The 24,693-nt window shown below is 41.7% G+C and overlaps 1 protein-coding gene and 1 long non-coding RNA gene across 2 annotated transcripts in view; both read right to left on the minus strand.

The window, feature by feature from the left end:
* LOC136439009 (glycine receptor subunit alphaZ1-like) overlaps positions 1-6,473 on the minus strand; it is a 37,396-nt gene extending 30,923 nt beyond the window's left edge. The window contains exon 1 of the mRNA XM_066434106.1: positions 6,332-6,473. The gene's annotated coding sequence lies outside the window, so the exon portion shown is untranslated. The remainder of the gene's footprint in view (positions 1-6,331) is intronic.
* A 6,784-nt stretch (positions 6,474-13,257) lies between these two features.
* Positions 13,258-16,112, minus strand: LOC136439010 (uncharacterized). The gene is made up of 3 exons (XR_010756480.1): positions 15,607-16,112; positions 14,923-15,046; positions 13,258-14,199 (listed from the first exon to the last, which is right to left on the minus strand). It is a non-coding gene; the product is annotated as an uncharacterized lncRNA (long non-coding RNA).
* Between the last annotated feature and the right edge of the window lie 8,581 nt (positions 16,113-24,693).

Below are 24,693 nucleotides of genomic sequence, written 5' to 3' on the forward strand. Positions count from 1 at the left end.
CGTGGCGAATCAGCATCGGGCTTCCTACGTGGAAATCCAATTCGTTTCTCTTCAGATGTCACGGGTAATCAATGTAAGTTTTTTATGTTGTGCAAACATAGACGCTTTATTGTGTAACTGGTATTGTCTTCGCTTAACTGCAGTTGACGTTCGCTTAACTGCAGTTGACGTTTGCGAACATGACTAATCGCTGCCGAAACAGCATAATTGTCTTCAATGTAAGCCGCTTTGTGCGAGTTTACAATAGCCCTATTGTTATCATATAATAGGTATAAGAATAATATCCATGCAGCAATATATGATATGTCAACGTAACACAGTGGTAATCTATTACGAGGGTATAAATAACATTGGAGTTCAGACGCCTGATGAAAAGTGTAGTCATCACTTGCAATGTTACAAAAAAGAAGAGATGCGATGAGTCATTCTGACGATACAAATCCATCCAAAGTCAACCCGTCATTTCAATCGAATAGGAGTCAGTTTTGCCTAGAGCTACCCTAGCATTCCCATGTGTGGCAGTTGTATCCTTAAAGCTTCTTCGCAAAGGACGACACACAAACTTCATTGCTGTTGCTACATTATGTGAATGACATGCATAACCAGACCACCTAAGCTCTGGAGAACACCCAATAACTATAATTAGTGATGACAGATAACATTGCTGCAACAGACACAATTAAGCGAGGAGAAGCACTCCTTGCAGACAGAGAATACAGTCTTATACCATATTTAATAAAGATAAGAATAAGTGTGTGTTCGTCTTCACGGTGTACAGTATTGAGGAGTAATCTCCAGTTACATGCATACATCATGTGTCACATTTACGATAATCTCAAGATTCATCACAAGAGACGACAGGACTGGATCGATAACATCTCTTCACTAATTAGTACGCTAATTCCCAAATTGTTCCCGCTGTGGTGCAGCCAGTGGAAAGCTAATAAGTTAAGCATTATCAGTCTTAAATCATGCAGTATCTATTAAATTAAATGAAAGCTTCCGCGCGCCATCGTTTTTCATGTCATGTCATCTGCAACATTGTGACGCGGTTTATAATCCTATACATAATTTGCAACATAAATCAACAAAAACACAATGGACCCTCTAACATTGACAATGACATTCATCTAAAATTTGGGTAAGGTACAGTTCAACTTTGCTTCAGACATATTGATTGTAGTCGCTGGAATGTACAAATTCTGCCAATGCTAAGAGCTAGATAACTTTACACATGATTTAAACGACTCGAGCTACCTAGAAACATTTATCAATGAAATACGAAGTGAACATTTAAGAGTAAGTGCGCATTTGAAAGTTCTATGTTGTTTCAGTGATTTCAATATTTCAATGGAATGATACTTTCATTGCATATGGATGCGTGACATACGGCATTTGATCAGCTAATTTTGTATTTCAGTCAGCCAAAGCCCAGTAAGTCGGTGATACCTGAATTTAGCGTTTCATTTTCAAATAGCTGACGTACAGTACGTACTTACTCGCTTTAATGGTTCCATTAATATTCATTTATCATGCATGTTTTCAATATCAGGGTTTAACTTCTTAGATGGATGATAGGATGATTTCCTTGTCAGCGGGTTTGTTATATGCTGGTGTTATCAGCTATACCACACATCCGAACTCAAGCTCGCACACATGATTCTATAAGCCACTTTCATTTCGCTTATGTTTCATTCCTGGCTGAAAGTTTCTTTCTTATAACTACATCTTTTTGGAGCAAGCTTCGATTGCTTCCCCGACGGGTGTAACCTAAGACTTTACTAGGTATAACCAAGACCGAGGTCATCAGGCATCTGACATTACAATCCATTACAACAAAAACACCATTACGAAATTGAATCCAGTGGAAAATAGTGGCATTTTATAATGATGTGTGCACGTGAGCCAAAAAGTTGGCCTAGATAGCAACAAGCAATTTGAACAACAAGCAATAGCAACAAAGCAATATATTGGATGGTGCGGTCGAGAAAACAGCAGTAATTGCATGTGTCACTTTACATTATGCAAAGACGAACACACTTTAGAATAATAAAAAGAAAGCAGCAAAATGTATATATATAATGCTACTTGGGGTTCATTAAATGTACATTTCCTGTCTGTAATTAAACAAAGAAGTTACAGAAATGAAAACACTGGTTTTGCATGTGAAAACACTGGTGCGTAATATACTATGTTGTTCGTCCGTTGTCGTCAACGATGACCAAAACATCACATCATATCCAAATATGCTTTGTGATATAAGTATAAACTCCATCATGGGACTGCTACAAGACATCTATATACAGCAACTGCTTTGCTTGCAATATCAAATCCTTCATATACCAAATGAACATAAATCAAATGAGCCCCATACAATTTTGCTATCAACAAAATCAACAGCTACTGCAAACTGACTTTTGCTGGAATGTAGCTTTTGTGAGATTGCAGGCCTAGATCCAGGGCCAGATCATGACACTTGTGTACGTGTCAAAGTGTGAGTAATTTCATTTCGATTAGGCCCGTCTATTACCTAAATAGCTCTGTGTCATCAAACCTGTTAGTTCCCAATTATAGATAACGCTGAATGTCATAAAGGCATGACGAATCGATTGTAATCTAATGGGGGAAGTGACAAGGATAAATATGAAGGTGATGATGCGTCCCAATCACAGTAAACACGGTGGTGAGGCCAATGAAACATGCTGTGCTTCAGTTACCCGACCGACCCTAGCATCTTCTGTCGACCGCTGACAAGGGACATGAAATTTTCGATCTGACATCTGAGTGGTGAAAATTTCAAAAGAGAATTCTAAGCAGTCTTGCAAATTTTCTTACAAATTAAGGCTTTGAACATTTGACGTAAGAATATGTAGTAAACATTGTAACTCTGGTAGTTTATTGGTGTACTTGTGTTTGTCAACTGTTTTTGTTGGATCACTTCAAGGGAAATCTAAAATAAAAAAGATAATCCCGACCTACCTGTCTAACTTTTCCAGGGCCATAATCGTAAACAGATCCTTAATCTTCCCAGACCTGACAAGTTCAACTCGGTAAAATGTCTTTGTTCTTGATCTAATTTAAGTTGTAGCGATGTGAGAAAGGAGACAGGACATTGTCATGATTTCTGTCATCACCAAAACTTCATGTTAGAAAAGGCAACACATCCCTACTCGTGGTCCATTCTACGTGTAAGGCCTTCTTCTCTCCTAATGAAGGAGAGAATATTTTTGATGAAAGTGTATTGCAAATCCTCGCCCATAGGCTTATTGCAAGCACATGTAACATGAAAAGAAAAATAAACAATATAGCATGTGACAACTCTAGTTTAACTACTGACACTAGATTCTAACTTATTGGGTTCGACTTCTTTTTCCGAGACAGTGGAAGACAAATTATCCCACTTTTTCTGTAATGTGTGGGTTTTGTGATGTTAAGAGGAGAGTAATTTTCTTTCTATCTGTAAACGTGGAGAAATTAAGATGGAATTTGATTGATTCTCCCCAAGGGCGTGGTCACATTCATGATCGTAGTATGATCGCTAATTAACTTAGGGCATTCTTGAGATAATCGTGCATATGTCTTGCAAAATTCAGCTTTATTGTTACCAAAAGGCTGTCTTAGATCCTTTTCGATGGTCGCTTCAGTAACAGCCTGCTTGAAAATCCTACGACATCGAAATCGTACGGCGACCTACGACGAATGTGACCGGCCGTAAGTCAACTGATGCAAGAACTGACACGCTTTTTTAGTTGATATGAAGAGACATGTGCACAAAGATGACAGTGTAAACTAGGACAATGAAGTGCCGTGGACTACAGCAGTCTATGCCTCCGACAAAGCGAGGTGATTTAGGGTGACCTTGCGAGTGGGTTAATTCAAATTTGCATGTCTCTAGGTCATCAGATCATCATGAATCCTTATAAACGTATTGACCTTTGCACATTAGACGTGACATGAATATGGTAAGTGACACAGGACAGGTTTTGCAATCCTCAAAATTGGATGTCCAGACCGTTAGTGTGATCGATATTTTAATCATGGAGAGACCCCAAATACTGTGTCACAAGGATTTACGTAAAGAGACGAGGGACGCTTTAGATTAAACAATTATCCGGCCCTGTATGTCTACTCTTTCTAATATAAATAGTCGTGGTCATCGTTTTGCAGTAGAACATGTTCACTATTCCGTAATACTGACTTACACGCCCCGTGTTACTTATCGATGTCCTACAAAGTATTGTCACAAACGGCAGAATGACCGATTAGGGACATAAAGCTATCGGACGGTCCTCGTCGTTTGAAAATACGTTTCCTGTTCATTGTACTGCGGTAATGGTCATACGTGTGCATAGTGACTGGGTCCTCATCAGAGTCCACTTCACCATCTTTGATTAATGGATCGACCCTGGAATGAATAAGAGGCAATGTTTTCTTCTCTTCCCCTGAGACATTCTATACGACTATCAGTAACAAGTCTCCACGAGTGACCACTATGACCTGCTTGGAGCATCAGGTGTTTTGTCTCTCCCTCATTAAGAAGAGATGCGACTATACATCAATCGGGAGCCTCTGACCTACACAAGGGCAGAAAAACATGAATATCGCAGGGATATATACGAGCCGAGGTATCTGTTACGACATGACGCCTTTGTGCTGTAGTTCTTATCCACGGTGATAGATGTCCCATTGCAGAGCGCCCAACTGTAATATCGCTTTCTTGAACTTTTCTGTATGCAGCAATACAATTGTAAACTGATTTGATATACCCTTTTTGCTTGATGTATAGCCGGTAATGCACCGGGAACATTATGTACCAGACAGGAAGTAATTTTGGTACGTAACTGAATCGGATGTCTTCCGCGAGAAATAGCATTTCTCATTCTTAACAACTTTGGGACCGAAACAGGGTCAGTAATCTGTTCAATCTAAAATCACCAATTACTCATGAGCTTAGCTACTGGCTTTAGTTTTCCAGATCAGGCACAAATTTCAATTGATTTGCAGATGTTCAGAACAATATGTAATTAGCCTAATGCTGTGCTGGCAAACGGGGGATTACGTTTACGATAAAGTAATCCTTTTAACACTGGTGAAATTGGATGGCTTATGTTGATTGACATCGTGATTGTTTAGGAACACTATTCGAAGTGACTGATTCAGCTTTTTACGAAACTGGTTGGTACTGAATAGGCTATAGGACGCAGAAGGTGTACAATGAAGAATATACGCTTAGCACGTCAGTGCCAAAAGGTATCAGATGATGAAGAAAAGATAGAAAATATACGAAGATAAACGTTTCTACTTGTACACGGTCCAGATTGCCATGTACGTGTACATCAATTCCAAAGAAATGCGCATATCACATTTCGCGTAAAGAAAATGTATATATCTTTGCTACAGAAGCTACCATGTATTGTGTGTTCGGCCACAGTGATAGGTCATCTACTCTCAAGTCTTTTCGTATTCCTCATACAAGGTGGTATCAATAGTAGAAAACGATCGAGGCTCGCATACATAAATGAGATACTTCCAATGATTACGTTAAACCTCGCTCTTTAAGGTGGTTGTCAATTCCAATTGCTAGTATTCAATTATTAAGCAATTCGATCCACAGTGCGGACTTGTTGGATAGATTCTTTTTGATCTGTTTCAATGGCACTGAGTATTGTACGTCTATGTCACCAAGAACGAAATCAAACAGAATACATCTAGCGTCTCTAAGTAGCCTCTCACAACAAACTGATTGCCGATATCGCACTTTACTACGCTTCCCTATTTTCGTGCATGCGAACTGCCAATACGAGGGCATGAAGTGTGAACACACTGCACGCAAGGCTACTGAGCAGAACACCGGGCAATCCAATCGGTAGTAATGATTTCGTGGATAAAGAATTGATTTTAACTGTGATTTGTTTCCAGTCGGGTTAACTCAGTGTTCTGACAACAACTACAGGCTAAAAACTTTATAAGAATGCAAGAAAACAGTTACTCAAGCAAATGGATAGGTTTGGGATGAACAAACTGACTGGCAATGCACCGGTAATGTACCGAGCACATTATGTACCAGACAGGAAGTAATTTCGGTACGTAACGAAATCGTATGTCTTCCACGATGAATAGCACTTTCTCGTTCTTAATGTTCGACGTTTGTAAAAAATCAAACTCGATTGAACAAGATATTAAAGCCTAAGATGGGGCTGGACATGTAGCAAACATGTGAACGTGACCACGCCCGACCAAGAACCACTAAGTAACACTTCTTAACTAGAAAAATGCATTTAGATTGCGAAAGGATACGTCAAAGTTCTGCTAAAATGGACAAGTAGCTCACCTCGCAAAATGTTTGCCAGCCGTCAGATAGATGCCTCCTACAGCTCGCTGATCACCATGTGTATCGTTACTAGCAGAAACGTCTTCCCAAATCAAGGGGATCGATTCGCGGTTGGTGCGGCAATTCCTGTTGGCAACTACAACAGCATAAACTACAACAGCATATCGAAGCTGCCGAAAGCCAGATTCTCTAGATGATACGTGCATCGATTTTAAGACGACTCTGTCGAATCGAACTGGTAAAGCATCTGAGGCTAATGTAAAGTAGGCGGCCTTACTAGTCTTTTCTTTTGTTCGATAACAAGGGTGCACAACGATAGGTCAAAAGTCGAGTCGATGTCATTGCCATCGTTTCGTTTGGATATCGACCGCGATTTGGCATGCGATGTCCGCGACGGTCGCTAACGAAACGACGCAACCGACATCGCTACCTTTACATATCGCAGCAACTTTGCATCGAAACCGAGTGCCTACATCGAGTCGCATTTTAAAACAGCAATCGATTTGTTGAAACAATCGTCAGACGAGTATGAAGTAGCAATCGAGTTTTTGTAACAGCAATCGACTTCTGAAGGAGCAATCGTGTTTTCAAAACAGCATCGAATTTTTGTAACAGCAATCGACTTCTGAAGTAGCAATCGTGTTTTCAAAACAGCAATCGAATTTTTGTAACAGCTATCGACTTCTGAAAGCAGCAATCGAACGCTAAAAAGCGGTCGAGGATTAACTCCACGGGGGCCTAATTAGCACCTCGTTCACTTCACACCTAATTAAATGGGATGTGTACAGGACTGCCCCACATATCGACTAGACTAGTTAGGCAAATGTGACAAACACACACTACTTATCGTGCGTCTACTGTTCCTAACCTCTGCCAGGATCCGCTTACCGCTGGGAAAATAGCAGAAATTTAACAAAAGAGAGGTCAATAGGTGGGTCGCAATTGGCTCACCATTTGGCCAATTTCTACTACTTTCCCAGAAACCCGCAATTGGCTCACTATTTGGCCAATTTCTTCTACTTTCCAGAAACCCGCAGAGCCTGGTACCCCCTGGTAGAGGCTTTACTGTTCCCCGTCCCGCGAGGGTTACACGTCCTTGACAGGTGCAGCGTAGATTTTCCCTTCAACGGTTATTGCGGCGATTTTGTCATCATTATTCTTCAAAGGTAGCCAAACAACGTTAAAACTTCACATCTTGATGTCTAAACATCTTTTTTGGGGTGCTGTTGTCGAATTTCTCTCAGAATATTGCTGTTTTATTACGTAGCTGAAGTAGCTGTGAGTACCACACAGTCACTATTCCCATCCCCGACGCCGAAGTGGTACTATCAGCTGTCTCACCAAGACCTATCCACCTACTAAATATGAAGGCAATATTCCAAGTAGCCGCTCTTGCTCAGGTCAATTACGGCTTGTGATACTGTTTTAGGTATGTTAAAAAATGAATACGCTTGTAACTTTCGACAACATGGTCGGATTGTGATTTATAACGTTGACAGACAGACAGACAGACAGACACACACACACAAACACACATACGCATACACATACACATACACATAAAGGACAGTTGGTGCCGCTGTGCGATTTAAAACAAAAAGCAAATTATTCACACAAATACGACTGCAAGTCTAATAGTTTCATGTATGTCCGTGTATGATTGCAGCGCATGCAGTCAGACACACACGCATATAAGGCGCACGAAATACGCATCAAGTTTCGCGAGACGTCCTGCAGAGCTCGGCGGTGCGGTACCGCAGAAGAGTGGGTAACGTCCCGCAGAAATGCTCGGTGCGTTCCCCAGAAATTAATGTAAAGTATGTTCCATGATCCACATAACTTTGTACAACTTTCGCAGAACCCGAGTGGGTTCCGCAGAAAATCACACACTATCCTACACGAAACGTTTTCCGTGAAAGAAATCTTCCGCAAGTTTCTGGGTCATTAATGAACTGTGTTTAACGTTACATTCTGAAATTTGCATGATACTTGTTCGTCCTAATTTTTGCGTTTCGGCGCCTTCGCGCCGGAACGCAATGTCCTGGCTTTTACCTTGCAGGCAGGCAGGAAGCAGGGAAGCTTGGTTCAACACTGTGTCGCACACAATAAGACCTTATATGGCAATACGTTCCCAAATCCTTGTATAGCCGTTGCCTTATATGGCAAGGGAGCACGAAAAGGCAGGCATGCTACATTTGCATGACACACAGGAGGGCGACCGCATGTAACTGCTACAACTGTTCGGAAATATCATTGCATTGTGGTTTCGGACTTTGATATCCTGAAAAATGACCATATTACATCTATTCCACAAGATTGCAGAAGAAAAAAAATGATTTCGTCAAGAAAACGACCAAAAATCGGCATAAATGATACCATATAGTGAGGTTAGAGCATTACGTACAGAGTGACGGGTCACGTACCGCAGCTTGGCCCATCTGGCAACGCGAAGCACTTCGGACCCAGAAGATCCGGGTTCGTGTCCGTGCATGGATTTTTTTTTTCTTTTTAGATATTGAATATCAAAAATATATATTGATATTATATTAATCTATCAATATCATATTTATGAATATCATTTTTTCATTAATAAATAAAGAAATATTTTATATTTGTTATTTTTAAATATTCATTTAATATATACAAGGCCTTTGTCTTATGAACAGGACTTCATAGATTCCAAACCCGGCATTCGAATTTTTCTGTTCATTGTAATGGAAAATACCGTGCAGCGGCTCCTATGCGCGGTAAGATGATTCTTGCAAAACACTCGCCACTAAACTTCTATCCCCGATGTAAACAGAGGCTCTTGATGTTGTTTGCAAAACAGCGATCCTTTGTTACAGTAGCAAATGCTCCATTGTTCAGTATCGACTTCATTCAGACAACACGGACGTGGAAAGTGGCGCCGCTCGGCACAAAACTATGGGAATTTTCATGAATTTTAGCAAAATTACCCAGGAAAATAAGGAAGAAATGTTGTAAATGCGGAAACCAGAATAATACGGATGAGGTAGCTGTTGATTTGTTTGACATTTGGTAGTCATTTTAGATAGAACCTTAGCTGTTATGAACTTCTATTTCACTTAATTACCATAGTGCTGATGATTCAATGGTGCTTTTTCAAATTTTATGTTTTATTGCGTGCCATGTACATAATTACATTGATAGCTTTTATAATGAGCGTATTATACATTTTACAAATAAGTACAAGTTGTAGGCCAAGACCAGCTTTTTCAAAAGCACTTAAGTTAAGTGACGTAACTTCAAAATTGCTTTCCCCAATCTGCCTTTCTCTATTAAAACAGTACTCATTTCCCTATTAAAACAGTACTAATTTCCCAAAATGACAATTTTTCTTATAGACTGAACAGCCCTTGAGTGACTTTCTCTGGCAGATTTTACTTCAAGTAAAGGGAAAAGACAATTCACACTCATAAACGTAGCCGAAACGCCAGCTTTTTTGAAAAGCTCTTGTTTGTTTTCCGACCGTCTCTGTCGGCACGACAGGAGGAAGGATTCAACATTCAGTGCAAGTGGTAACGTTAAGTGCATTAGCTAGAACGGCAGCAAACACCTAGAAATTGACAAGAAACAACTGTTGCCTGATTTATTTTATTTCAACAACAGTACAGGCGGGTTGGTTTCAAGTCAGTCAGAATTCTCTCAGAAAACATTATGATTGAAATCGAAGCTGTTTGAAGATCTACCTTCAAAATATGCCGTCATGTAAGGGCAAACCTACAGTTTAAATTACATATGGATTAAGTTCGTTCGTTGGTTGCAGTGCCGTAGCCCAGTGCGCTCTCTGAAACCTGAAATTCAACAGAGCCCTCACCGAACTTCAGATATAAACAAGAGTTCGTAGACCTCATATCTCCATGAACTATTCTGTTTATGCAAATGACTTACACATTTACATAATGTATGCTTGGTCATAAACACCTTTATCTTACTTACACATGTCGCTATATTGACAGTCCTATTATCTACCAAATATCATGGAAATCCAACGTTCCTCTTTTCAGTTATTCTCCTTGGAAGATTTTCGCAATAACGCCCCTGTAGTTCCTGGACAAGCTGCTAGGGGGACCAAAGTAAATTTAATGGATGACATCAGCGCGCGCACGGGCTTGTTACGACACAAATGCCCGGAACAAATAAAGCAGACAGAAATAAAGGGAAGACGCTAATGAAGATAGACAACTGATTTTGTGTTTGAAAGGACAGGACAGGACAGTTTTACTATTACATATTTTGCTTGTTGCTGGCCGGGAAGGCATTCAAAAGGGCATATTTCATAGGACAAAGTAATTCAGTTACTTATTATATCAATATTTTGAGAACAGCAATCAAAGCTGCACTATGACATTCATAGTGTATGTGTGTATGCAACTAAGTGCACAACACTGGGACCAGAGTAATGGCGTTTTGAATCAATTGGACTATAATTGATAACGTTACCTTATCTACATATATACCAATGACAAGGCCTCAAGGGAGACGCCGAAAGGAAGTTGAATAGCTTTGGAGACTTGGTGTATGACTTTTGTAGCGGGAGGCTTGGAACACTGATAAGTGAGGAACGTAAATCTGGTGACACAAGCCGTTTAGGTAGGAGACAGAGGGAAATTGCTAAGCTGATTCTTTGAAGGAGACACCTTAGAAAGTTATGGAGGAAGGCTAGCCAAAGGGAGAAAGGTGGTCTCCAATCCCTGTGGGAAGAGGTTAGAGCCAGACTTAAGACTCTGAGAAGAGCAGAAAGGTTGAGAAGGAAGCGGAAGAGAAGGGAAAACCAGAGGAAGCAGTTCTACAGCCTAGGAACCCATTCATGTTTGCTAGGTCACTTCTGTAAGAGAAAAAGGGAGGGAAGCTCACAATTGAGAAGGAAGATCTGGAAGCCCACCTGAAGGCAACACATTCTGACCCTGAGAAGAACAAACCTTTAGAGTCACCGGGGTATGTACCGAGACCAGCAGAACCTTCAGATCCTATGGATGTCTCTCCCCCAAAATGGAGTGAAGTATCGGTAGCAGTACAGAAGGCTCGAGCAGCAGCAGCTCCAGGCCCGAACGGAGTGCCATACAGGGTCTATAAGATGTGTCCAAAGACCCTGAGAGTACTGTGGAAGCTCAAGCAGGTGGCCTGGAGGAAGCAGTGTGTGCCGAGATCCTGGAGGAGAGCAGGCTGAGCAGTGATCTCCAAAGAAAAGATCTCAACATCAATAAACTAGTTCCGGAACATTTCATTGCTCAATGTAGAAGGCAAGCTGTTCTTTACGGTTCTTGCCAAACGTCTTCCCAAGTATCTGCTCTCCAACAACTACATAGATACAGAGGTCCAGAAGGCGGGCATTCCAGGTTTCCCGGGCTGCACCGAACATGATAATTCCATATGGAGGCAGATCCAGCTCGCAAGAAGTCAGAAGGAAGATTTACATGTTGTCTGGTTAGACTTAGCCAATGCCTACGGGTCCATACCTCACAAGGTTATCAAGTTCGCCCTCGAGTTCTTTTGGGTTCCCGTGGAGATGAAGCAGACAGTGGCAAACTACTTTGCAGACTTCAGACAAAGCATCAGTACAAGGAACTATACAACAGGCTGGCAGTAGCTGGAGAAAGGGATTGCTATGGGGTGTTCCATCTCACCATTGCTCTTCACCATGGGATTTGAAATCCTTCTGATTGGTGCCAAACAGGTGGTAGGTGGAGTTAGAGCACCAACAGGAGAAAGAATGCCACCAGTCCGTGCCTTCATGGATGACGTCCCAAGCATCCTTTGAACTGCTCCATGTACGAAGCGGCTACTTCAAAGGCTTGAGGAGTTGACTGGATGGGCCGGTATGCAGTTTAAGCCCTCTAAGTCCAGGAGCCTATCACTAAGGAAAGAGAAGATTTGTAACAGGACATTCTCAGTCAATGACCAGAACATTCCATCAATACATCCATTGCAGATGAACACAAGGCGGAGAAAGTTCGACTTGTTCGGGGGTCACAAGACCCCTCGGTAAGAGCAGCAAACAAGAACATTAGTGCCGGTAGAAAGTGGAAAGTCAAAGAGGTCATCAATGAAGCAACAGGCAGACTTCAAGATAAGGACCTGGTGGGTGCAGTACAGGTAGGAAGAACAGGTCTAGGCTGGGGTGAGAAGTCTCAGGGGTGGTCAAGTGCCAACTCCAGTGAAAGAAGACAGCTACACTGCACGAAAAGTGGTATTTACCGTAACGGTAAATGTGATGTAAAGTCTGGTAAAGGTTACATTTACCTGCTATTTACCGGACATTTACCCGCTGGTAAAGGTGCAGATTTACCCGATATGGTAAGTCCGGTAATGGTTGCCTAAATTTACCCACATTTACCCAGGTCGTGTAAAGCTGCATTTACCAAGATTTACCATTCGTGGTATTAGTCACAGTTACTGCCATTTACCCGACTATACGGATGGTGTAAAGCTGCATTTACCGAGATTTACCATTCTTGGTATTAGTCACAGTAACTGTCATTTACCCGCCTATACGGACTGTGTAAATATGCATTTACCGAGATTTACCATTCTTGGTATTAGTCACAGTTACTGTCATTTACCCGCCTATACGGACTGTGTAGATATGCATTTACCGAGATTTACCATTCGTGGTATTAGTCACAGTAACTGTCGTTTACCCGCCTTTACGTGGAGTGTAAATATGAATTTACCGAGATTTATCATTTGCGTTATATCTCATACTTATCGGCATTTAACCACCTGTACATTTATCTGTACATTTACCAACCACGTTCTGACACTCCCCTGAATTACCCACATCTACCCATGTTTGTGGAGCACAAGGACAGGGTAAAGGACAAAACTCAGCAATATTTTCTTTTCTAAAGGGTATGCAGATAAAATTTACAGTGTTACCGGTTATAAAATGATCAGACACTGAATGTGATCAACCGTCCTGTATTAACAAACACATAAACTAAACAAGACACGTACAAGCATCATTTATGATGAATGGTACTTAACATCTAACAATACTGACAAACACAGCAATTGGAAATTGCATAGAGGAGAATGTTTAAACATAAATACATGTTGTATCATAAGTTCTGTGCAAAATTCTGATAACATCATGTCATCAATATTTGCTAGTATGATTAAAATCTTGATAACTATGCAAAGAAACAGTGACATTACTACGATAATCATAACTGGCACGGGCCCCCGATTACATGTTAGACGTGTAAAATATGTAGCCAACATTCAGTGGGGCATGCACTGTTTTGCCAACATGATCAGTGACATCATTATTTGATAAAAGAAAGGTTTGGGAAATGTTTTTCAGCATATCTGTATGTTACACGTACATCAATTCACAATTTAACATTTCGACATTCCAAACATTTTAAATACAAGACTTTGGTGCAGGGTCGGCCTGTATATGCGGGATAGTGCTGGTAAAATCAGAGTTAAGGTACAATGTATTTCATTCATATTGTAAAATGCATGATCAGCATCATTATAATAACAGAACAATATTAACTGCTGTAGAGTGCAAATAGACTGAAACACAATTTGCTACATATTGTACTAAAGCTATGAAGGTCTTAGTGGCCCTTAGTCTGCCCCCCACCCCCATACAGACATTGAATTCCAGGAAAGTAATCCTTTATGGGCTGGCAAAACAGTGGACACCTATGGTACATCACATCATTAACTGAAGTGTTATATGCTGTGGAGCTGCGTGCGTCCTCTCTTTATTCCCATTCACTTCTGTGTTCACTGCTGCTATGCACTCTGGGCAAGGTGTAGACAAGGCTGTCTCCCTCAGTGTCTGCATGTTAGACGTCTTGGTGAGAGATTGAGTCCTTGTAATGAGCCAGTTCCTAGATAAGAACACCAAAGTATCATTGAACATAAATTCAAATGGACATCTGCCCTGCAAAGAGTGAAAAATCTAAAAAAAGAAAATACACATGTATATAGTATGATCAAGAAATATCATGTCACACTGGTAACAGGAATTCTCCAACAGTCACTGTCATGCCTTGTACCATCAGATAGAGCTGTGTACCTAAACAAATTTCAGGGTTCAGGTATTTTGGACCCGTACCTTATTGATTGTACCCGGTACTGTATCGGTACAGTGTACCGGTACACAGCTCTAACATCAGATTATCACAACAGCTGCTAGTAACAACCAACGAGAGACAATCAATATTCAGCATGACGGCCTGCTTCAATAATGAAATACTTTGTCATACCTGGGCCGCAAAAAGCGTTCCATACAGGTGGATTATCACACAGGCCTCATTAGAATATCTAGTGCTAATTTTCAGTGCGCTGCAGTTGAAAATTGGAATACTGGATTCGGGTGTTGGAATTGTCAATTTTTTGTTTGAGGACACCAACTTTTCTTAACTTCTGGCGCATTTCGCATTGAAACGTGTGTTTTCTAGGGTGGGTATGACATAAAATACAACACGGTGTATTCCGCATCACCCTTGGTTGTGCAATACGGAATATACCGTATTGTATTCTAAATGTATACATGTACACTGAATGTGTTTCTGTCTTCTGATCATGAGTATGCAGTACTTAAGTCTTACCTAAGAAGCCTGTAGCAGCACTTTGGGTACTCAGTAGCTTCATTTCTGTCAGTTGCTAGCAATGTTCCCAGCCAACCTCCTCACAACCCGCGCTGCATTTTTGAAGGTCTCTACTGCTGCCGTACTGGAGGTACATATTGGTAAAAAGGGACACAATAAGTGAATGACACAGTTGTCCACAACTCTGGGATCCTTAAATATCTTTAAACATATGACTTAGATTTCTACCTGAAATCTGAAATATTATTGACCAATCATCTGTAGCTGAATACACCTGAATAACATATTCAGGAAAGAAGACGTCAGGCCTGTAATACAACAATCTTATGGGAATTTAACTTAACACTGCTGATTCGAGGTCACCAACAACAAAATGAGATTGTGAGAAACAAATGAATATTTGTGAAAATTTCAGCTTCCTCATTCATTAATACAGTAAAATGTAATTCTTGTTTTCCAATTGTGAACATGCATTCGTGTCTGGTTTAATACCAATCATGAGAAGGTTGCAAAATATTATAACATATTTTTACATCTTTTCTTATCAGGTTAGCTCAAAAATTATAGTTGGAGACATTGAAATTTTCAATCATTTGTGTTTCTGACGATACCGTGTCAATAACTTAAACTACTTTTGTTAAAAAAGACAGCATTTTCTAATCTGTACGAAGTGTTTGTACTCACCACTTGGTTTCCGACCCGACGATGGTATGCAGGCATGCAAAAGATAGTCCTTCTCGGCAAGGGGGGAGGGGGGCGAAGTGTTGACGAAACTGACATCATCAATTTCCTCGCGTTTTGAGCTTACAACCAATTCACTTGGACTATCCAGCCTTCTCTTGGTCTCTTGTCAACCATAGTAGACTATGGCGGTACCAAGTTTCGCGAGGATCGCGATACAACGGCTCATCCATGCCAAACGAACAAGGACGAACGGGTTTCCCCTCCATTTTTGAAATTTTCGCCACCCACTTGTGCGCATGCGTGCCTACATTGACCAATCAGAGGATGTTGACCATCTCGCGACCATTCCACTATCCCGCGGGGGTCCTGGAGACATGAAGAATGATGTTTGACCTGTCAGGCCACCCCAGAATTGCCAAGATCTTACTAAAAGCCCCCCAAGAAAGGCTTTCAATGTTTAAGTGTTCTCTCTCATCGTGTGGTCTAGGCGACTGCCCCCCCCCCCTCCGTGCGTATGCTATAAAATACTATGATAATATATAACAAAGTCCAGCTATACTCTTAACCGAGACTCTTAACCGAGACTCTTAACCGAGACTCTTAACCGAGACTCTTAACCGAGACTCTTAACCGAGACTCTTAACCGAGACTCTTAACCGAGACTCTTAACCGAGACTCTTAACCGAGACTCTTAACCGAGACTCTTAACCGAGACTCTTAACCGAGACTCTTAACCGAGACTCTTAACCGAGACTCTTAACCGGGACTCTTAACCGGGACTCTTAACCGGGACTCTTAACCGGGACTCTTAACCTGGACTCTTAACCTGGACTCTTAACCTGGACTCTTAACCTGGACTCTTAACCTGGACTCTTAACTGGGACTTTTGCCTGCCTAAACTGGGACTCTTAACTGGGACTCTTGCCTATCTTAACTGGGACTCTTAACTGGGACTCTTGCCTGTCTTAACTGAGACTCTTAACTGGGACTCTTGCCTGTCTTAACTGGAACTCTTAACCTGGACTCTTAACTGGGACTCTTGCATATCTTAACTGGGACTCTTAACTGGGACTCTTGCCTGTCTGAACTGAGACTCTTAACTGGGACTCTTGCCTATCTTAACTGGGACTCTTAACCTGGACTCTTAACTGGGACTCTTGCCTATCTTAACTGGGACTCTTAACTGGGACTCTTGCCTGTCTTAACTGAGACTCTTAACTGGGACTCTTGCCTGTCTAAACTGGGACTCTTAACCTGGACTCTTAACTGGGACTCTTGCCTATCTTAACTGGGACTCTTAACCGAGACTCTTAACCGAGACTCTTAACCGAGACTCTTAACCGAGACTCTTAACCGAGACTCTTAACCGAGACTCTTAACCGAGACTCTTAACCGAGACTCTTAACCGAGACTCTTAACCGAGACTCTTAACCGAGACTCTTAACCGAGACTCTTAACCGAGACTCTTAACCGAGACTCTTAACCGAGACTCTTAACCGAGACTCTTAACCGAGACTCTTAACCTGGACTCTTAACCTGGACTCTTAACCTGGACTCTTAACCTGGACTCTTAACTGGGACTTTTGCCTGCCTAAACTGGGACTCTTAACTGGGACTCTTGCCTATCTTAACTGGGACTCTTAACTGGGACTCTTGCCTGTCTTAACTGAGACTCTTAACTGGGACTCTTGCCTGTCTTAACTGGAACTCTTAACCTGGACTCTTAACTGGGACTCTTGCATATCTTAACTGGGACTCTTAACTGGGACTCTTGCCTGTCTGAACTGAGACTCTTAACTGGGACTCTTGCCTATCTTAACTGGGACTCTTAACCTGGACTCTTAACTGGGACTCTTGCCTATCTTAACTGGGACTCTTAACTGGGACTCTTGCCTGTCTTAACTGAGACTCTTAACTGGGACTCTTGCCTGTCTAAACTGGGACTCTTAACCTGGACTCTTAACTGGGACTCTTGCCTATCTTAACTGGGACTCTTAACTGGGACTCTTGTCTGTCTTAACTGAGACTCTTAACTGGGACTTTTGCCTGCCTTAACTGGGACTCTTAACTGGGACTTTTGCCTGCCTTAACTGGGACTCTTAACCTGGACTCTTAACTGGGACTCTTGCCTGTCTTAACTGGGACTCTTAACTGGGACTCTTTTCTGTCTTAACTGAGACTCTTAACTGGGACTTTTGCCTGCCTTAACTGGGACTCTTAACCTGGACTCTTAACTGGGACTCTTGCCTATCTTAACTGGGACTCTTAACTGGGACCCTTGTCTGTCTTAACTGAGACTCTTGACTGGGACTTTTGCCTGCCTTAACCGGGACTCTTAACTGGGACTCTTAACTGGGACTCTTGCCTATCTTAACTGGGACTCATAACTGGGACCCTTGTCTGTCTTAACTGAGACTCTTAACTGGGACTTTTGCCTGCCTTAACCGGGACTTTTAACTGGGACTCTTAACTGGGACTCTTAACCAGTAAGAGGTTATCCCAGGCTTGTGCAGGGCCCTATGACTTACTGCAATACTAATATTTACCTGATATTTACACATATTTACCGGGTAAATGTGTGGTATTTGTGGGTAAATGTTAGATATCACATTTACCGGGAATTTACACACCCATGGTAAGTTTGGTAAATCCCAGATTTCGTGCAGTGCTAGTGGTTCAAGAGGTGAGAAGGATGGAGGAGGAGAAGAGACGGGTGGTAGCTGGTAGCCAGAGGCAGCAGGGAGCATGGTTGAACTGGGAAGGTGCGGTAGAGAGGAGGCTCACATGGAGTGACCTGTTGAGCATGCAGAATGCTAGAGTGAGCTTCCTCCTACGCGCAGTGTATGATGTCCTCCCAGCCCTCAAAACCTCACCCGATGGTTCAAGAGTGAAGAGTCCTGTCAGTTGTGTGGTTTAGAACAAGCCGGACTGAAGCACACCTTGTCAAATTGCAGAACTGCTCTACAACAAGGCCGTTACACGTGGAGACATAACAAGGCATTAAGACATATTGCTGTAACCCTAGAAAACGTTAGAAAGGAGACGGCAGGGACTGAGGCACCGCCGCAGCCTATCCATTTCGTAAGAAGAGGGCAGAAGCCCAGAGGGGTAGCGCCTACCCGCAGTAGCAGCAACATAGGAGGGGGTCCATTTTGCAGATGAGTGTGGGAAATGCGAGTAGATCTGGACAAATAGCTCCACTTCCCAAGTGTTATTTGTGAGACAGCCTTAAGACCTGACCTTGTACTGTGGTCAGTGGACCAGAAGTCAGTGGTGATAGTGAAGTTGACAGTACCCTGGGAGGAGAATCTTCAAATAGCATACGAAAGAAAGAATCTCAAGTATGAAGAACTAGTCCAACAGTGTCGAGAGAAGGGCTGGAGAACCCAGCTGTACCCAGTTGAAGTAGGAGCTCGTGGGTTCGTAGGAGCTTCACTCCTGCGGTTGTGCAGGGACTTACAGATTCGAGGGAAGACACAAGCCCAGCTTGTGCGACATGTGTCTGAGGAAGTAGAGAAGAGCAGTTTCGTTATCTGGATTAGACCAGTTTCTAATTCTATGATGCTCTTAAGAGTGGAGTATGGACGGCCTCTTCTACTTTTGGATTCTGGGGTCCAAAAGAGTAGTGCTTTGTCGTGGCAACTACGTGACCAGCGAGGCTTCACCTTCGACGCTTAACTTCTAAAGAGATATGAGGAAGTGTCCCATAGAGCTGTTTGTTTGTTGTGTGTTTCCACTAAGGACTGTTCCGAATATCACGCGTGCACGCAACATCTTGGTGAAGGTGCAGTCCAGTTTCCTGTCCTGAGAACTGTTCATAACCCACGACTCACAGCCGAAAAGCAAAACTGTAACAATACAAGCTAGGAATTCTTTAGTTTCGTTTCTCTTCGTACATGGGATTTCCAAATTATTCCGTAGTAGCACTCCAAGGTTGGCCAATTCTAACATCCATATCGCGCTTCGAGTCGGTGTAAGCCCCCAAATATTTAAAGTCAGTGACCCCCTCGATTACAGACCCATCGGAGGCACATCGGAGGCGGATCGACATATGTAGGTAGGGTTTACATGCATGAATTTTGTTTTTGATGCATTAAGATACAGTCCAATAGTTTGACAAGCTATTTCAATCCTGTAAAGAAGGTCCTGTGCAAATTGTATTGAGTCCTCAAGAAGAGCAAAGTAAATATTAGGAATAGCCTAAGCCGGGTAGCGACTTCTACGGCGACGGTGAATAGGGTGATACCGTCTCTATCTGTGATTGTTGTCCGCAATACATATTAGAGTTCCACGACCTCATACCTTCGCCTCATGATTTTTACCGTTATGACTGACGTATAAAGAGTGTTTCTCATCAATTACAAATCATACCAGTTGATCGTCTTCTCCACCCGAATACCAAAGATTGTCCAAAGTATGAGCTAAGCAAAGAAGGTTATGCTCATATTTATCATCAATTATGCAAATGAGGTCTTTATTAGCATAATTTGATTCAACGGTGGTGACATTCACATAACTTCCAAATGCCACAAGTCTGAAATCGCCGCCATTTACTTGTATAATAGTATAAGTATATAACAGTATTGTATAATAGTTGTGTCTCATTAATTATCTAAATTAGGTCTTCATTTGCATATTTTTTATCTATCAACATTCCTCTCTTTCTCAGCTTCAAATGTCACATATTCTAATAGTCATATCATGTATTACAGCGAGTCTTTAGAATCTCCTCATCAATTATGCAAATCAGAATCTGATTTGCATAATTGTCGTCTAATCATACAAAGCATCCCATAAGCTATATACAAACCAAAAATCATGACCATCCATCAAGCCCATCTTGAGTTACAGTATTTTCCCATTAATTATGTGAATGAGGTCTTCATTTGCATAGTTGATATCTAATAATATTTCTCTCTTCCCCAGTTGCATGTGTCACATGTTTGAGAGTCCTATCCTGGAATTTGGCGGATGTACAAACTTTCCTCATTTATTATGCAAATTAGATACTGATTTGCATAATAAGTATCTAATCATGTACATCATCACTCAAGCTATCTACTTACCAAAAATCATGGCCATTCATCATGCCCTTCTTGAGTTATTCCCTTTCAAAGTCTGAAGCAAAACCTGCTCCTGCAGTTCCAAACAAGCCGCCAGCGGGCCCAAACGTATAGCACTTACTCTCTGTCCAAATAGCTATCTACCACTCAAACATCAGTTCCATAGCATGTCCAGAACACGAGATATCCAAACAGGAAGTTCTGTTGCAGTACCGTGACAAGCCGCTAGGTACCCAAAATCTAATCATAATCACCAGTTCTCATCAAGATCTACCCACCTACCAAATATCAAAACAATCCATCCAGGCCTTCTCCAGTTATTCTGCTTCTTTACATACATACATACACACACACACACATACAAACGCTACCCTCTGCATAACCTTCTCGGCGAAGGTAAATATCAACATATAATAAAGAGAAATGGGGCAAGAGGGTCCCATTGTAAAACAGAAGTGTTAATACTGAATGGACCCGTTTCACCATCTGGGGTTATTACTACAGCAGAAGTGTCCAGATCTGTGTTTTCTTGCCAACTAGAGTCTTAACCCTTAAGCTGCCAGTTTTTTTAGCCAAGTAAAAATCAAAAATGTTTGACCCCTGACCTCCCTCACGAAACCCGCGAAACACCCGGCGGCGCTAACTCCCCTAACTTCCCGGCTTCGCGCGCTACACGCACGCAAAGTTGTTTTGTTCTGGGGAATACCCTATCCCGGTTATAACCGGGTCCAGCACACAAGGCATATTTCTGTATCCCTAATTAAGTCGGGACTGGCAGCTTCAAGATTCCAGGCATATCTTATGTCAGAGGCAGAGACTGAGCGTTCAAACAAGCACAAGGTCAAGATCGCCAAAAAAACACCCTGCTGGCTATCTAATGAAAGAAAAATGTTAGAGGAGTCCGGTTTTGCCTACCTGAAAATGAACAGTCACTCAAACACACTTTCTCATTCAAATGAACTAAAACAAAGATTAAAGGATATTTACATCCAAAGATTTAATGCAGAATTACATGTAAAAGGACGAAGAGAAAATCAAGGCAACAAATTAAGGACCTACAAAACATTCAAGGAGATTTATGAAAGAGAAACATATTTAAACATTGCAAACTACGAACATCGCAGAGCTATGTGTTAACTTCACATCAGTGACCACTCCCTACACATAGAATCTGGCAGGCAAAACCGTACCCTCTGAATAATAGAACATGCGAATGCTGTGATCATTTGTATGTTGAAAATGAAACCCACTTTTTACTCGATTGTTCTTTATATGGAGATGAGCGCCAATCACTGCTTAAGACAATAGGATTAGACAAGAAATGTACAAAATGTCAAAGCAGGACACCATTATATACCTGATGTCATGTAAGAACGAACATATAATAGACAAAATATGTAGTCATGTTTCCAAATGTTTCAAAAAGAGAGAAGAAACTGTACACGTATTTCAATTTCCTTGTAGAGGTGGTTCCGAGCGAGTTAAAAGAAAACAATCTATGGTGCTTATGAACATAAAAATCAAGAAACAGCTTCTATGGTTGAACTGAAATATACGTATTGAACCTTTTTGTTTTCGACAGCTTTTGATTCGGAGTGATTCATCATAGTGCTAGCTATAATGTGTTCCGTGATTTTGGAGCAGATACATGTCAAAGAGATTGTTCGGTTTGCAGGGTCCAGGCTTTTCTGAAAATTGCTTGGAGCAAGGGGCTCAATGTACATGAAGAACTGGGTTCTTATGATGAACACACAAGCTTTTTCCATACCAAATCTGTGGGGAGTGATCACCGTATTGTCACGGCTACAGTAAAACTGAGCAGAAGACTTTCCAAGCGAAAAGAAACTGTACTGGCAAGCACGCCGGTTGCATCCAAAATTGAGGACAACATCTGCTCTGTTTGAAAACCTTCCACCAGCGGAACAAAACTATATATTGTCCGCATTGCAAACGACACAGGGGAAAACTCCTACCACAAAACCCCCGCAAACAACAAGCTAATAAATACCCTGAACAGGTGGTTAAAACACGCAGAATCACTCAGACAATCAGAGCCTCAACCCGCAACACCCAACAATGGCAACATGCCCAGGATACTTTGAGAAAGACTTGTGACAACTGTGAAGATGGCCGTATTAATATAATATAATAGTCTTTAATGCATATTCCTGCCCAGATGGGCTAAATGCACATATGACCACAGGTGATCAACATTAGTTTAGCAATAGTTGTCAGTTTGTCTATCTTTTAGCTTTTCAATGTTAGAATGTAGCTGCTTATCAATTCATGTTTTGCATTATGCTTCCTATAGACCAAGTGTGGTCATATGTGCATTTAGCCCATCTGGGCAGGTATATGCATTAAAGACTATTATATTATAAAAGTAGAAAAAAAGGAATTTCGGTTTAATCAAAACCAGTTGAATGAATCAAAAGATTTAACCGGTTAATCAAACCGGCTTTCTTAGCCTAATATGAAGATAATTTCACTGGTTAAATAAGGGTTTTAGCAGGTTTACTTTAAACCCCAATTAAACTTTGGCTCACGGATTTTGCCCTCGATTGTGACCCAAACCGAGGAGAAATGCTGATGGTGTCAGTCACCTGCAATTTTGCTTGTGCAGGTAAGGACTGGTTTAGACAACCATGCCTTTCCAAGCACACTTGAAGTACACAAAGCCGAAGCCCGACCCAAGTGCGGCCGCGCAGTGACTTGGAACGCAAAGCTGCGCCGACGTCCCCTGCGCGTTGAATGATCTTGAATCATGACCAATTTGCATCACAGAGGGCACAAAATTGTAAGATGGATACCTAAAAATTATGGCATATTAAAAGAGTAAGAAACAATTTTCCAAACTTGCGCCAAGGAGGTTAAATATATATATATATATATGTTGTATATATATATATATACATATATATATATATATAATGAATGAATAAATGATTTTATTTGCACAACAATATTTTGCAACGGTGACAATGTACAGATAACATAATAAGCAAGAGTTCCACGACCTCATATCTCCATGAACAATTCTATTCATGCAAATAACTTACACATTTGCATCTTACAGACGAAGCCACTTAATTGCATCTCGGATAAACGCACCTTCCATTTAATTGCACCGAATCTTACAATCCAAAACCGGTTCCCATTCACTGCATCGTTAGTGACTCCGCATATCTGCACCGCGCATGATCACCAATGCCGGATAACTGCACCAATTTTTTTTCACAAATCCTCGACAAGTTAACTGAAAAGGTGCGCTAAAATCGGCAAACGCGGTACAAATGAGCCGACACCTGCCGGTGTAAAGGCGCAATACCGCCAATATGCTTAAAACTGTTTTGAGTAACAAAAGAAGGCGGTCTCCATTGACAGTTTAGTTGATAGGAATCGTATGGGAGGTCCCGGGTGGGTCACCCGTAATCAGTAACCAAGTTTTAGTTTCAATTCCTAGTTTCATAGCGGTACATGATTTACGTAAATCGACAACTGCACTCTACGTAATGTAGCACAGAAACTGTTATCCCATGAGTGGCATCATGTTTCAGAATGCCTCCCCTGTAACATTACGTGTGTTTCAATGGGGTAGATCGCATGGAAAAATGAAAGAATGCAAAATCAAAACAGGTTCGTAGTCATTTCCAAACCCACACCACGTCTTCATTACACCACAAGCTATCTGCCACTAGCCTCCGTTGCAGTCCTTTTCCCCGCAGCGTTTTTTTTTGGGGGGGGGGGGGGGGGGGCGCCACGTATCTGCTTGGGATCCCGTATCCGCCGTGCCTCTGTGTCCGCTATAGACCCTGTGTCCCCAGCAGCGGACACAGAGGCACGGCGGATACGGGATCCCAAGCAGATACGTGGCGCCCCCCCCCCCACAAAAAAAAAAATTGAAAAAAAAACACGCTGCGGGGAAAAGGACTGCAACGGAGGCTAATCTGCCACCAACAAATCAAGACCATAGCACGTCCAGGTCAAAAGATACAAAAATGGAATTTCTGCTGCAGTACCAAGG

The sequence above is a fragment of the Branchiostoma lanceolatum genome, chromosome 7 (genome assembly GCF_035083965.1).
Source record: "Branchiostoma lanceolatum isolate klBraLanc5 chromosome 7, klBraLanc5.hap2, whole genome shotgun sequence".
NCBI lineage: Eukaryota > Metazoa > Chordata > Leptocardii > Amphioxiformes > Branchiostomatidae > Branchiostoma > Branchiostoma lanceolatum.